This window comes from Notamacropus eugenii, chromosome 4 (assembly GCF_028372415.1).
Source record: "Notamacropus eugenii isolate mMacEug1 chromosome 4, mMacEug1.pri_v2, whole genome shotgun sequence".
NCBI classification, from domain to species: domain Eukaryota; kingdom Metazoa; phylum Chordata; class Mammalia; order Diprotodontia; family Macropodidae; genus Notamacropus; species Notamacropus eugenii.
The window spans coordinates 192,675,086-192,692,594 of NC_092875.1; positions in this window are offsets into that span (position 1 = coordinate 192,675,086).

A 17,509-nucleotide genomic window follows, 5' to 3' on the forward strand; every position below is an offset into this window, starting at 1 on the left:
AATCTATCTTGCCCTACAAGAAAAGGGAGAAGATAGGTATAAGGGAAGGGAGGGGTGTGACAGAAGAGAGGGCAGATTGAGGAAAAAGGTCATCAGAATTCATGGTGTCCTGGAATGGAAGAAGTGGAGAGATGGGGAGAAAATTTGGAACTCAAAATCTTGTGGAAATGAATGTTGAAAACTAAAAATAAATTAATTTTTAAAAAGAAGCTAAGCACCTTACTTTCATCAAGTTGATGACCAACCACAACTCTCAAGTACTGATGAAGAAACATACTACTACATCCTGACAGAAAGGGCTTGGACTAGGCAGAATGAGATGTACATTGTTGTTAATGTGTAGATTCATTTTGTTTTATTATACTTATTTAGGATTAATTTTTACACTCTTTCATTTGTGTTTTTCCTTTTTTTATCGGGAGAGTATCTTAAAGTTAAGAGGGAATCCTGTGATAGAAGGTTCTGTCACAGGCTTTGCCAAAAAAGAAGAAACGAAAAATAGTGAAGCATTTTTTAAAAATTTTAACTTTTCTTTACAAATAACAAGAATATATACTCTCCCTCCCACCTAAAGCATTTTTAAATGCACAGAAGAGAACTAAAAGTAGTTCAGAAACATAAGACAACTTTGAAAGTCACATGTTGAATTTATTATATACTTTTTTAAAAAGCAAGCTTTTTTAAAAAAAGCAAATTTTCTCTTGTAATTCTTGTCCTGTTTTTACTTTGTACATAGGAATGTTCTTTTTTATTGCTTGTGAAATTCAATAGTAAGATATTCTAAAAGAATATAAACCTTTAAAGGCAAATACTTTTTCTTTTTGTATTTATACTGCCATCATTTTGCACATTTTATTATAGTACATAATAAGCATTAAATAAATGATTTTAAATTTATTCATTTCTAACCATTAGAATTCACTGCAAGAAAAGTAAAATGGTACTCAAAGTAAAAATCTGAATCAACTATATGACAGGTATTTATTTCCTACACAAAAAAGACATGATAAATACAAAACACAAGTATATAATGACAAAAAGACTTAAAACAAGATTCATTAACTCATGACTACTGCAATACTGTCCTACAAAGTTGAACCTTAAACCATTTCAGAACATAAAGCAATTTGCAGAACTGCTGAATAAGCATTATTGCATTTCACCTTGCCTCTGAACTGTCCATCAAAGGTCCAAGTCTTCTGACTACTCAGGTCAGAGTTTGGGCTCCTTCTCTTGTTCCTTGTAGTTTTCTCCAGTGCACAAACTTTCCCTGCCTCCAGTCAATTCTGCCCAATGGAACCAGAACCTCTTGACTTCTCAAAATCACAGTCCCTTCCAAGACCATACACATCTATCCTAAGGTTGATGTTTGGTTATCTGTACTCAAGAAAGAAAGAAGAAACACCAGAGATATCTAGGACTCTGGAATACAGTTAAATGTCCACCTATGGAGGATATAAGCCTTAGTTGCTGTTTTCTCAGAGTCCCCCTGATGGCTGAGGTAGAGAAAAAGATAAGCTGCTTTTTTAGCACCCTTCATGGGAAGTCCCACTGTTACCTGTTGCCACGTGGAAGATCAAAAGAAGAGACAGCTAAAGCAGTCACTTCCTTTTTAAAAGTCCACTGACTCATAATTTATACCCACTCAGTGACTAATAAGGGGATAGCTTCATTATCTTTTTCATCTTCACCACACCTCCAACATCCCAAAGAACATAAGTATTAAGTCACAATGGCTCTACCAAAGGAACCAAGGATTCATTATCCTCAAAGTGCCAATATCCTGAGAAGTATACCTGTTTTCCCCTTGCCCCACCAATATCTGTCTTTTGAATCTTTTTGTCATCTTTGCCAATCTGATAGATATGAGGGAGAACCTCAAAGTTTGCATTTCTCTAATTAATAAATCACTAAGATTTAAAGCAGCTTTTCATATAATTATTGATAACTTGGATTTCTTAATTTGAAAACTACCTGTTCATGTCCTTTGACCATTTATCAATAAAGAAATGGCTCTTAATCTTATAAATTTGAATTTATTTCTTATACATCTTGGAAATTATACCTTCATCAGTTTAATTACATTAAACTATATTAGATTTGTTTGTACAAAAACTTTTAAAGTTTTATACAATTGAAATTTTCCATTTCAACTTGTCATTCTCTAAGATTTGCTTAGTAATGAACTCCTTTCCTATTCATCTATCTGAAATGTAATTTTTTCCTTACACTTTTAATTTGTTTATCATGTGATCATTTGTCTAAATCATATATCCACTTAGAGGATTTTATTTCATTCATATAGGTTTAAAATCAATTTCTGAGAGTTAGCTATCATTTTCCTTCAGTAACTAAGTCTTTAATTTTATCAAACATTATGCTACTGTGCTTACTTCTATATGTTGTATATCTAATATGTTCCATTGGTCAACCTTTTTTTTTTAACCAACACCAGATCATTTTAATGATCAGTGCTTTAAAACCTGGCACAGATAGATTTTCTTACCTTTTTCTTATTATTACCCTTGAAATTCTTAAAAATTTCATTCACCTATTAATTTCATTATGTTTTCTAGATCTATAAAACATCCTTTGAGGAGTTTGATTGGTGAAATATTTGAGATAAATTAATTTAAATAGTTTCGTCATTTTTATTAGATTGGCTTGATTAACCATTCAGTAGTCAATATTTCTCCAATCATTTAGTTCTGTCTTTATTTCTGCAAAGAGTGTTTTTAGATTCACATATTTCTGGGTGAATGAACCCACAAACATTTTATTGTTTCTGTAGCTATTTTGATGGAATTTCCCTTTCTAGCTCTTACTCCTGGGTTTTATTAGATATGGATATAAAGGATATAGATATGTGTGTATGTATATAGGAATTCTGGTGATTTATGTACATTTATCTTATATCTCACAACTTTGATGAAGTTATTAATTATTTCAATGAATTTTGGTTGAATCTCTGGAGTTCTCTTAGCATACCATTACATCAACTGCAAAAAGTAATGATTTCATTTCTCCTTTGTCTATCCTTACTCCCTCAGTTTATTTTTCTTGATTTATTATTGCAGATAGCATTTATAGCTACAGTGAAATAATCACTACTTTGTCAAATAGTGGTGGCAATCCTAGTTTTATGCCCGATCTCACTGTTAAGTCCTCTAACTTTTCTCCGCTATGCATAATGTTTCCTCTTGTACTTAGATAAATATTATTTACTATAATGAGGAAAAGATCAATGAATTGCTAAATACAATGTTAAAATAGAAATTCTCTAACAAAGCATATGACAATGTGAATTCTGAAAGTATATGATAGCATAAGAATTGTTAATTTAGAAAAACAAAGGGAAAAAGACAAAGAAGGGAAGGAGTATGAAGGCAGAAGGAAAAGGAACAGGAAGAAGAGGAGAAAGAAAAAGGAAAAAGAAAGAGAGAACAGAAAACCTGCAAGATTACTAAATATTATATCAGGTTATTTTCTTGTCAAAAAGTTGGTCAAGGTTCATGATAGCATACACAAAACCTGCTTGCTTGAGGTCAGTACTGTGACCATTGAATGTGGCAAGTGTATGTTTATGGTTTCATGTGTAGAAGGATATATTAGTACATTAGTCCATTCAGACTGGTTTTAGCTTTCTGAATATGATGAATCTCAGATAGCCAGCAATGTTAATGAAATCTGAAAGGGAGAAAAAATTATGTACGCAAATCACAGTTATGGGTCGGAGGAAACTGAGAAATGGGAAAACGAAAGATTGTTGCTCAGTCACATACAAGTCTTCAAGATCTCATTTGGGGTTTTCTTGGCAAAGAAATGGCTTGCCATTTCATTTTACAGATAAGGAACTAAGACAAACAAAGTGAAGTGACATACATGCCCAGGGTCACATAGCTAGTAAGTATCTTAAGTCAAATTTGAACTCATCTTCCTGATTCCAGACTTGGCACTCTATCTACTGTGCCACCTAGCTCAGAGTCCTAAAGGAGAACTAGAAATTAGATGGGCAGAGAATAATTTGGGAAGGGGCTTTTAGGTAGAACCAGAGGACAGAATATGAGCAGAAGTGGAAAAGTTCCCCTTGTCTCTTCAGTTCCCATTGTCCTCAGGATTGCCCCTTGGCTATCCACAACAGAAACTTCATTTAATTTTATCCTGTGCAGATGCTCTGAAAATCAAATATACTCTGGGTCTTTATACGAACTATCTTATCTGAAAAAAATTGGTCTGGTTCCCTATTCCATTGTTAGAGACATGCTTGACACTGATAAAGCATCAAGGAAAATGTATTGCAGCAGAGTTCAGAGGAATTGAACACCTTTGGCCAAGAGCAGGCTCAATGCACCCCCATCCCCCAGGAAGGAAGAGCACTAAATACAGAAACTAGATGAGCTATATACCATTAGTTCAAGACAAGATCCTCCCATCAGGAGACAGATTGGTCCAATTCTCCATTAGGTCACTATCTTTTCTGCATGCCCATTACGTAGCCACCCTTGGTGTGATTCCCTCTCCCAAACATGCTTTAACATAGGACCCATAATCAGAAAATGGAGGGATAACTTTATGCAGTGTGTCTGCTTATATGCATGAGGTTCACTAAGCAAGTACAGTGAGGAAAAGCCTTCTCCAGGTTATTCTAGGTCATTTTTTCTTGGCTAGTTACAGCTAGCTGTAGATGTGGTTCCTTTATCAAAAACTTTGTAATTTTCTGAAGGCCACTGTCTGTCTCCCGATTGGTTGAGTCCACCTGCAGTCTGCTGGCCTTCTTATTATCTGACTTGTTCTCGATGACTTCATCAACTAATAATAACTTCTGTGGAAACTTAACTTTTGCTGTCTCTCACACCATCTCTGAACTAGCTTAACCTAAGAAACTGAGTGATTCTAATGTGTCACTGGGTATTAATGGGTTGACGGGTACCTTTCATAAATTGTGGATTTTTTTTAAATTAATGCTTTGAACAATAGAAATCTTTAGATAGATTTAATCCAACTCAACAAACTTTTTTTTAATTACTTCTCATATGCAACACACAGTGTTAGGTGCTAGGGATTTAGAAAGAAAAAAAAAGATATAGCCTCTGCCTTCAAGTGTGGTAGAGAAAATAAAACAAATACATAGCTAAAATTAGATTATGATTTCAGAGAGAGAGAAGAGAAGGGAAGCAGATCAAAAGACAGAGAGCATGGACTTGTGATTTTATTGGTAGAAGGAACTTTCAGATGAGGAAACTGCCTCCATCAATGCAGGCTAGCACCTTCCTTGAAACTTTCAGAAATAAAGAGTTGCCTAGAGGACTGAGAGGTTAAACAACTTGTTTGCTTATCAGGGTCATATAGTGTCAGAAGTAGAACTTGAGAGAAGAACCAGGAGATGCATAGTTACAACAGTGCTGTAATGATGATCAGCTGTGGAAGACTTAGCTTCTCTGATCAATACAGATATCCAAGACAATTCGGAAGGACTCATTATGAAAAAATGCTATCTACCTCCAGAGAGAGAACTGAGGCAAATTGAAGTACAATTTTCTCATTTTTAAAATATTCTTGCTTTAAAAAATATGGCTAATATGGAAATGTTTTACATGATTTTTACATGTATAATTGCTAACATATTGCTTGTCTTCTCAGTAGGTAAGTGGGGTTGGGAATTGGAGAGAAAATTTTGAATTCAAAATTTTAAAATATAAGAATATTTAGAACGAGCAAATAAATAAATAATCCTCTTTTTTTTTTTTTTTTTTTTTTTAAGGCACAACTTGAACCCAGGTCTCCCTGGCTCTCAGGCCTGCACTCTGGACTCTGCAACTCTGTTTGTTAAGGTTAAAAAAAATGGGAGAAATGTGTGATTTAAAATTTGAACAGATTGAGATGGTAAGGTCCCTAAATCAATGAAGACTTTGCGGAGGAGATAACCCATAAATTGGGCTGTAAGAAGGAAAGGATTTTTAGCAGGCAGAGAAGAGTGGGGAGAAGCTATTACAAACTTTGAGAATGTGATGTATATGTAAGGAAGAGAGATGCAAAAGGACAGAAAAATAAAATCAGTTAGTCTGGAAACATGAATGCAAAGACAGAAGTTATATGTAACAAGATTAGAGAGGGGAATTGAAGCCATATTGCAAAAATTCCTGAATGCCAGACTGGGTGATTATATTTTATTCAGTTAGCAATGAAAAGCTACTGAAGGCATCTGAGGAGTGTGATGTGGCTAGATATGCAATAGAGTGATTGCTCTAGAAGTGGATATGAAAAAGTAATATGAAAAATGAAAGATTAAAGGTGGAATAGACTAGACTCAGGGAGATTAATCTTTGAGTCTAATTCAGAAGTTCTTAACATTTTTTGTGGCAGCCTAGGGAAGCCTACACAGGATAAAATACATAAGATTATAATGAACATCAATTATATTGAAATGTAGTTATCAAAATATTTAGAAAAAAAGTTTACAGATTACAGCTTAAGAACCCCTAGGTTAGGTTGCTCAGCTAGTTCCAAATCTAATATCATCTACCATCTTTCCATCATGTCCACAAGGATAGTATAAGAAAAACTGTCAGCAGTTTCCTCATTTGTTAAACAAGGGAATTGAATTAGGTGATCTTACAGGTATTTATAGCTCTAAAGTATCACGATTCTGTGATTCCCATCCCTGACAAGATTCTGCCATCAAAACATGTCGAATTTCAAAATGCTAATAAGATAAAAGATTTTTGATACCTTTTCTTAAAGACCTTCTCTTGGCCAATGAAAAACAGAAATTACTCTCATAACTGAATTTGCCTTTTAATAGAGGTCTCTTTGAGATCCTCTTAACTCAAAAGAATATTTGCTTTAACCCAAAGAAATTAGTCAGTCCAGGTACCATGGTAGCCTTAACATAAAGTAATTAATCAGTCTGTGAACAATAGTAAATCTGAGGGGAAGACCTAATTTTCAGAGATACAACAATAATAATTATGACAATTTTGGCTGCTATTATCATAATTAGTATTATTTAGCACTGTAATGTTTACAAAGTGTTTTATATATACTATCTCCTTTGCTCCTCCAAAAATCTCTATGAGGTAGATACTAATAATCTCCATTTTACAGATGAGAAAACCAAAACCGAACAATGAAGTGATTTGCCCAAGGTCACCATTTGTGGTCAGAAACAGACTTGGAACTCAGGTGTTCCTGATTCCAACTCCATTGAGCTCTGACCAAAAGGACTGGTCCATCTCACCCAGTATCTAAAAGGGCTCCTGGAAATTCATGGTCTTGATACTTCTCAGAATAATCAACTCAATCAGACTTTACACCAAAATTTAAATCAGTTTTTAAAATTTTTCCTCTTTATAATTAGCTACTTAAGTACATTTTTTTTCTTTTTCTCTGGTTGTTGTGGATCTCTTTGTTGGGGTCCTCTGCCTTAAGTATATATCTTAGATAGGATACAATAAATATCTGCAGTATTACTAAAGAAGTACATATAGCACCACGTTTTTATCGATATAGTCCTTTATAGGTGATAGAGAATGGAAGGATTTTTCTGATCCTTTTGAGTATCAACCCCAGGAATATAAATTGCTTTTCCTAGCTTTTCTTTCCTTTGTTTTCTTTCTTTCCAAAAGTAAGGCATGCTTACGGTGCCTGCTGATTAGTTCTTGTCCTTTCTCATACAGAAAAGAATTGTAATCTGTGTGCCAGTGGACATACAGTTGATATGAAACACACGGGTGAGATTTGTAGGACAGGTAGTTTCTTGCCTGCAATTTCTCTGGCTCATGTCACCAATCATAAAAATCCTGCAAATGTCAGTATCTGGCTTGGAGGGCCCACAAAATCTCCTTAACCAATTTCCCTTCCCAGGGAAATCCTGGGAACATCAGAATCTTTTTGCTTCAACTAAAAAGGGTCCTCACATCTCCTTTGAGTCCTCAGGCTGACAAAATATCAAAGATGGGAGAGATTGTTAATTGTTTTAAATCTGGCCAAAAAGTAAAAATATGAGACCCTCAACAATGGGGAAAATTACACCCTTTCCACAGAGCAACAAACAGCTTGACCATCCTTCCCTCAGGGTCTAAAAAATGCACAGGATTCAGAGCCAGAGAAAGGTGAGGTCTTTGTTACTCCTCAAAGCAGAAGGTCTCTAGCTGAAATGATCCCTCTAGTGCCAGCTAGAGCACAGCTTCTCTTGTGGCTCTGGGCCTCAATCATTCAGACCTCTATCTACCATCAGCAACTTGGTGCACATAATTTGTTGTAGGTGCTCTATGGCCATGTCCAAATGGAAAGACTCTGCAGGGTTTTGATTCACTCCCTTTCTAAAAACCAAGCTCACTGACAGCTCAGGTAGGTGAACCCTTATCATTCTTGATAAGAAAGTATCCATTTGTGCATCTTTACTGTTCCTGTAACTTTGAAGTTGTGAACAGAGGTCAGTGCCAGGAGGAGGGATTGTAGATATGAAAAGCCAGGATAAGAATTCACACCTTGTCTGGAAGTCTGCAGAGGAACGGAAGCAACTTACTAGATTGACTCCTTTTATGTACTCCCATGACATACCCAATCACTTAACTTGCATGGGTCTAAGATAAATGTATTTATATTGACTTAAAGGATTGGTGTAAGATAAATGTTACTTCTTTAGTTGTGAAAAGTACCAATATTTGTCTAGGGCAGCTAGGAAGATATTTTTCTGTAACCCTGGGCAAATCACTTAACCCTGTTTGCCTCAGTTTCCTCATCTGGAACATGAGCTGGAGAATGAAATGGTAAACTGCTGCAGTATCTTTGCCAAAAAAAATCTCAAATGGGGTCGCAAAGAGTCAGATATAACCGAACAACAACAAATTGTTTGTTTTGTTTATGCACGTGTGTGTGTGCGTATGTGTGTGTGTGAGAGACAGAGAAGCATATTATATGCCATTACTACCTCTGAAAAATACAGTTATCACCAAATTAAAATAGTGTAACATGGAATACATATCCCAGGGGTCCTATTTGAAGGACTGCCTCAAGTTTTGATAAACAAAATCCTGTAGGCTAAGTGCCTGAGCTATAAATATGCCTTATTTAGAATGTGAAGCTTCATTAAACGTTCATCCCCTAGACTAAGCAGAAGATAAAGCTTCTGTCATTGAAAAGTTCTCACCTGCTAGAAGGAACAAAAATAAGAAGAAAGTACCAGGTCAACTGAATCAAAGCTCGGATCAAAATCAGTAAACCAAGAGGTTCTGACAAATGTCAATAAGGCAAGTTTGGAAAGAGCATGGGATCAGCTGTTGCTATTACTTGTTACTCTAAGAGTTGTCCACCTTTGAAAATGAATGTGATTGCTTTTGGCAATGAGGGTTGTCCATGGAAAGACCAAAGCAAGACCAACCTTCATTGTACAGTGTATCCATTCATTCATTCACTCTTTTAGGCACAAACATTTACTAAGTTCCAAAAAGGCACATTAAGAGCACTCTTTAATTTAGTTGCAACAACTATTTAAAGAATCGCAGAATTTGAGAGCTGGAAGGGACTCAAAGGAGCACCCAGTGAAAATATTTCCTATATTCAGTTAGTCTAAAGCTTTTCATCAACGCCCCCCACCCCCATTTAAAATTGTTGCTCACCGAGCAGATGTGCCCTTCACTGTAATTTTCTGTCTCCATTCCTTTTGGTTTGGCTTGACCAGGCCTTGCTTGGCCTAACTGAAGGCAAGATGACTGTCAGTTTATTGGGAAGACACTGGAGAAATGTGATCTATATTCCATATATCCCCAAACTTCCATAGCCACACTTTTTTGTAAAGACAAAGAACTGGAAATAAAGTGGGCTTTCATTGATTAGCAAATAGCTAAACAAATTTTACTACATGAATATATAGGACTATTATAATATTGTAAGAAGGAAAGAAGGGAATAAGCATTTATTAAGCTCCTACTATGTGCCAGGGACTGTATTAAGTGTTTTAATGATGTGATCCTCACCACAACCCTGGGAGGTGGTGCTATTACTACAGACATTTTCCAAATGAGGCAACTGAGGCAGACAGTTTTGTAAAAAAAAGTAAATATAAGGAATTCTGGAAAATGTGGAAAGACTTGAATGAATTGATGCAGAGTGAATAAAGCAGAACCAAGAAAGCAACATAAACCATGATTTTTTTTTTTGTTATTGTTCAGTCATTTTTCAGTTATGTCTGACTCTTTTTGATTCCCATTAGGGGTTTTCCTTACAAAGCCACACTGGGAACATGGCATTCAATTCTAGTCATCACATTTTAGGAAGGGTATAGAAGAGCTAAAGAGCTGCCCAAAGAAGATGCTAGCAAGATAGGGGACTGTGTCATACAAAGATTACTTGGAAGAAATGGAAACAGTTAGCCAAAATTAATAAAGATAATAACTGACATGCATATATCACTTTAACATTTGCAAAAAAATTTTCCTGCCACACATTGTCTAGTTTGACCCTCAAACCAACCCTGTAAAGTAGGGACTATTAGGTATTATCAGCTTTATTTTTACATAGGAGGAAACAGAGTCTTAGAGAGTTTGGGTGATTTACTCAAGGTCACACAGCTTGTAAATATCAAAGGCAATAATCAAATCAAGATGATTCCAAGTGGAAGGCTCTTTTCATTTTACTACAAGAGTCTCCTAAGAAGACTTGGAAGTTCCTGATTGCTGTTTTCAAGGTGAGTTGTTGAGTTGATCTATAAAAGATACTTGAACTTGTTTTGCTTGTCCCCAAAGGAAAGAACTGAGAAGCTGGTAGGGAGGTATATGGGAAGGTAGATAAAAGGGGAAATGTCCTCAAAATTATAGCCATTCAAAAGTGGAATGTGCTGCTGCAAGGAGACAACTCACTAATAAAGGTATACAGTCAGACAATGGATTGATCTATTGAGGATGTTATGGTTTGGGTATAGATAGGATTAGATGACATTAAAGGCTCATAGATACCCCAGGACTGGTAGAGTGTTACCACTAGAACAGATCTTTACAGATCATCTTTTCTGACCAAAAGGAAGGGAAATGATTTGCCCAAGGGCACAAAGTTTGTTAGTGGCAGAGCTGGAATTCAAACCCAAGTCTCTTAACTCCCTGTCCAACGCCAGGTACTTTCCAAATATGAGAGCCAAGGATGCTATAAGCTAGCCCCAAACCAGCTATGCAGGTGAGATGATGCAGCTCTATGCACTATTGCATGACTTGGTCCAAATTTCTTTCATTTTCAGGACTGAGAAAAGTGGGACCAAAATAGTTTCAGAGTCAAATATGTTTTAAGAGCTTTCTTTTCTAGATAGACATAGGGAATGTACTAAGAGATTCTTCCAGCCTTATCAGTCTATGTTTATTAATGATCCCATTAGACTAGAAATGATTGTTTGACAGATATTATAATAAGGTGACTAATGTTTAGTAGTGAAAATGTATGTGACCAAGAATAAAAGATTATCAACAGATGAAATTATATAAACCTAGACAGGCCATGTCTAGTGAAGGCTATTCAAGGCTCTATTCTTAAATCTATCCTATTTAACATTTTGATCAGTGATTTGGATAAATCAGACACAAAGATTAAAAGAATAGCTAATATGCTTATTTACAGAATTGGAATCCAAAAAACTCTTGACAGAGTAAAACAATGACCTAAAACTAACAAGACGAAATTGAATTGGGATGAATGTGAACTACTTTGCTTGGATTCCAAAACATCAGCTCTAACTTGAGGGATACCTGCCTAAAAAAAAAGCAGTCCCTGTGATAGAGACTTTGGGATCTTTATATACAGATCCAAGAAGACAATAGTCTTTGATGGGTCTCAGTTTCCTCATCTATAAAATGGAGTTGAATAAGATGATTTATAAGGTCACTTCTAGTTCTAAAAGTCTATTATTTTATCAACTCAATCTCAGAGAATAGGTGAGTCGTTCATTTATATCGCAAGCACTACAAAGCTGCGCATTTCACAAAAGACACTTCATTACTGACAAAAACATAAAATGTGATTGTTTCCATTATAATGGAAAAGATAGCACAGGGAATTCAAAGCAATCACAGAACATTAAGTAACATATGGGATATTTATTTGAACTCTTTGAAGTAAATGCAACAAAAAAAGATAAAACAAAAAATTTAGAAAAAAGAAATAAAAGCAACAGCTTCACATAGATTGTAGAAAGAATTCACTACATCACAAACCTGGCAAAGAGTCATGTTATAGTAGGAATGGAGAAATTCAATTATTCAGACATCTGCTAGAGTTTTCTCCCTGCTAAAATAAGAGAAACTGATTCATTATTAGCTTGCTAGAACATTGGGCTGAATCTAATAAGATGAAATTGAATAGGGACAAATGCAAAATCTTACATCAATTTTGCAAGTACAGTATAGAGGAAGTACATTTAAATAGTGGTTTGAGAAAGATCGGGGGGTTTTAGTGGATTGCAAGATCAATATGAGTTAGTAGTGTGATATGGCAGTCAAAAAAAAAGCTAATGTGATCTTGGGTTCTCTTAGGAGCCTCATCACTTCTAGGAATAAGTAGATTATCATCCCTCTGCATTTTTCCCTGGTCAGAACACATTTGAAGAACTATGTTCAGTTTGGAGCACCAAATTGGTTGGAGCACCAAAGGAAGTTGATAGCTGATGAGTATCTGGAGGGTGAAAATCAGGATGATGAGGGCTATGTCCATGTTGTATGTCCCTTAAGGAAAGAGGAAGAGGAAAGCTGGTGGGGAGAAGAAACTCCTCTCTGGCTATGCCATTTCCTGCCTAATGTCTAGCCTTCAGAGGAAAGAGAATTGAAATGGTTCCTCCCATCTGACGATTTACCTTTCATCTCACATTGTACTTATCTCCTTCCTGATTCTCATGCCTCCTCTGGGAAAAGGCGTAACACCTTCCACTCAGTGATGAACATCTTTATACCTGGTCATACACTAAACATCATGGTCATTCTGAGCCCCTAATGATCATTCTCCAAACTCCATTCCCCAGCCCCCACACCTGGCTCCTTATTTATATCCCCTTCAATTCTTTCACTCCACAGTCACAACCAAAGACCTTCTACCATGCCCTTTGGAATGGCTATTCCATGGGCAACAAACTTCCCTTCATCCTAAATATTTTCCTCTTCCACTCTAGTAATAGCTAGTAGATGGAAGGTGTATGAGGTGTGTGAGTGTTCGGACAAGACAAGCACCTCAGTGTGAGGGCTTGCCACCTTTTCAGGGTTTCTCATCCACTTTTGGTGACCCCCTGACCCTCAACTCTCACCTGTGGCTCCAAGAATCTGTAGTCTGTACACTATCTCGGCAGATAGACTAAATCAAGTTGAGGGTAACCAATGGTCCACAAACCTCTTGGTGAATTAGGGGGTGTCTACCTCAAGATATCCGCAGTGGAATGGATAGATGATAACAGTTTGTTCCAATGGCCAAGAAGGCAGATGAAGCAAGTGCCATGGAGCACTTAGAGCTTGATCAGATAATGACACCAAAGTCATCTTCTACATCCCAGGCCATCCTGACATTTGTCTTACTGTTGGATTTTGATGAGCCTTGAAGAGAAAATGAGGCTGATGACTTTGGGCAACTCTTCCTAAATCCAATTCACCTATGAGTCAAGATATCACCCTGCGATGTCATTGGTCCTCTTCAAAAATGAAGGACAAACAACAACAAGAAGATGGAAGGAGCAAAAACTGGAAAGCATTGAAGCCTGACTCCCCTCTGGCCACCCTTTCCAGCACTGGCTGTATTGTCACTTCTTTTCCTCAGCACAGTGGTCCAAGTGGGGCACTTGAAATACTACTTGCTTCCCATTGCCACTTCTAGGTTTTCTCCCTTCCTCCATCACTCAGTAACTATTCCTCTTTTGAAATTCATACATTCCACATCTATCACCCAATCAAAATCCTAATAGCTATTCTCTACAGACTTCTAGGTGTCCTCTCATTCCTTCCTCAATGAGTACAATGCCTAGCTCACAATTTTTCTCTCCTCTTTAAGGCATACCTTAAGGAACATACATATTGACTCTCCCTCTAACACCCTAATTGGTCAATTCCTCAACTTTAAGACCTATTTCCCATGCCTCTACCCTACCTCAGCCATACACAAAAATGGTCATATGATCCTGCCATCACCTACAAATGTTCTACCTCCATGTTCAAGAATTCCGAAGGCCCCTTATCTGACCATAATCTATTGACTCTCCACCTCTCCTTCTGCCTTCCCTTACCAAATTCTACTCTTTATCTACATTGCAACACTCAATCCGTCCATCCCTCAGTTTTTTTCCCCCAGGCCATCATTCCTGTGCTATATACTCTCTATTTTTTCCATCTTGCCCCCTGGGCGAACTTCCTCAACTCTACCCTGACCTCTTGAGTACCTGGATCCCTTATCATGTCATCAATTATACCCAGACAAACCTCAGCCTAGGATCCCTATCACCATCTAATATCTCCACTCCTACAAATGTGCTGCTAAACAAAAGTGGAGAAAAATCACACAAATACTTTGTCTGAATCTACTACAAATTTATGTTGTACAACCTCTGGACCATTAATGCTGCTAAGCAATCCTTCTACACTTCCCTTATCAACTCACTAACCCCCTCTCCATAGCAACTTCTCCAAACCTTTCATCCCTCTTCAGACCTCTCATGATTCCCCCTCCCCCAGCTCTCTCAGATGAGAACCTTGACTCATATTTTACAGAAAAAAACCAATTGGACCTATTCTCTGTGATCTCCCTTTTCTTCCTTTTTCCTCAACATCTATCATTCAGATGCCTTCTTCCACTATCTCCTCCTTCATCCCTCTTTCATATGATGAGATGACCTTATTCCTTACCAAGGTAGACCCTTCTATTTGTGTAAGCAATCCCAATTCATCTTGTCTCCTCCAACAGATTACCCCTTATATCACCCTACTCTCTCACTTATCTTCAGTCACTACCTGTCGACTGATTCCTTCCCTAGTGCCCACAAACATGCCCATGCCTCTCCTATCCTCAAAAAACCCTCACTTGATTCTCCTATTCTGCTGCCATTCTGTTTATCTTCCGCCTTTGTGACTGATCTCCTTAAGAAGGTCTTTTACACTGGTTGCCTCCACTTTCTTTCCTCTCACTCTCTTCTTAAATCCTTACAATTTGACTTTCTTCTCTCAGCCCTGGCATTCTGTCTCCCATGCCTGGAATGCTCTCCCTCCTCATCTTTGCCTAATTTCCCTGGTTTCCTTCCCAAATAAATCCCCATCTTCTATGGGAAGCCTTTCCTATAGTACTTTCCCTCTTTTAGTTATTTCCTATCTATCCTGTACATAGCATATTTGTACATATTTATTTGTTTATTGTCTCCCTCATTCTATCATGAGCTCCTTGTGGGCAAAGCCTATATTTTGCTTCTTTATGTATCCCCAGTGCTTATCACAATGCCTGGCACAGAGTAAGTGCTTATCACACACTTATAGACTGACCAATATAGGGCAATTGGTGAAGGAATTTCACATTTATCTAAAAGAAAAGAAAACTCAGCATAGCTTTGTCCAAATATTTGAAAGGCCAGTATGTGGAATAGGGATTGGATTTGCTCATGGAGGAAAGATAGCAGTAATGGGTGGAAATAGGAAAGGGGTAGATCTAGGTTTGATGTCAGGAAACATTTTTCCAACAAGAAAGCCTAACCAGAAATGGAATGGACTGCCTCAGGAGGTAATTTATCTTCATTGAAGATCAAGTAGAGACAACATGATGAGTTGAGTGAGTTATAGTAAGAATTGTTTTTGTGCATGGCAAACTTTATTACTACAAACTTTGTCACTCCAAATCTGAAATTTTATGATACTATGACAATTGATTCTTGATAAGTTCAAAGAAGTGACAAAGGCATCTTCTATTGGGAATCTATTTCTCTCTATAAGGAAAAACTGGTTAAGGAAGTAGAAAAATCTTGTAGAAAGGAGATCAGATCATCTTATAAACAAAGTGAAACCTGAGCATGGTCTAACATGTACACTATAGCTTAAGGGAGCAGGTTTAAAGAGTTCAGAGGAAGGACACGTCTAAAATTTCACAGGAGAAGTCAGCATAATTGAGAAGGGATATCTATTATTGAATGTTACAATTCCCTTGCTCACCTTTTCATATATTTCTTAAAACTATATCAAATGAAATTGAGGGGAGGGAAGAGGGAAAGGTCTAGACTTGCAATTTCACCAGTGGATGGAATTGCCTTCAACTGATGCAGATTGAAACTCCTTTAAACAAGAGCCTTAGTTGCCAAGGACATTACAAGACTGACTTGACAAAAGTCACGTAGCTAGTATATACCAGAGGCAGTAGCTGAACCAAGCTCTTCCTGATTGTGGGACACCTAGGGGGCCACCATAGTGCACAGAACACTGGACCTGGAGTCAGGAAAACTTATCTTCCTGATTTCTAATATGTTATCAGACTCTTAACTGCTTGATCTTGGGTAAGTGATGTAACCCTGTTTGCTTCAGTTTCATCATCTGTACAACGAGCTGCAGAAGGAAATAGCAAACCACTCCAGTATCTTAGCCCAAAAAAAACAAAAACAAAAACCAAAATGGGTACAAGGAGAGCTGAATGCAACTGACACAACTCAGCAACAACTTCCTGACTCTAAGACTGGCTATCTGTATAATACACTGTTATCTACTATAATAAAGATTACCATTTATGTTGATATTTGCGGCAGTTGGTTCATTTTAAGCAGCCTCTTATAAGACAAGTTAGCACTTTTAGTTGGTGCTGAATGGCCTGCAAAAAGTCGCTGATCAAACGTTAAAATCCTACCAATCCTTCAATGTCCATCTCCTGGCCCACCTCCTCTATTAAGCCTTCTAATATAATTCTAGCCACCATTAATCTCTTCCTGTGCACTTACTGTCCCTAGCATAAAGTTGGGTACTTGATTATATTCAATTTAGTACTTGAGGTCAGGCTTCATCTTAGACTTCTCTAAAATTTCCATGGCCCACACAAGTAATAGGTAATAATAAATATTTGAATTGCTTTCCATTAGCTACTCAACTCTCACAAAGTAATTTACTCAAACAGAAAAATGATATCTTGTATTTGCATCATCTTTATAGCTTATGAAGTAATGGGTTTCCGTATCTATGGCCCCATTCAAACTTCCCAACAAACCTGTGAGTAAGACAGGTGAAACATGATGACGGGCCTTTTCCATTTTAGGAAATTCAGATTTGCAGAGCTATGACTAGTCAGGTCTCATGAATACTCTTTCCCCTTTACCAAATTAAGTTTCTAAGCCTAGAAAATACAGCATAAAAAAGCAGCCCATGCCTCTGGAGGAAAAAGATAGGGATTTAAGTTCTTGTGCTTACTAGTTATGTGACCTTAGACACATAACCTTAAGTTAACCTTTCTGAACCTCAGTTTCTCTATCAAGAAAATAAAGAAGTTAAACTAAGTGTCCTAAACTGAATCCATTCTTGTTCTAAATCTGCAAACC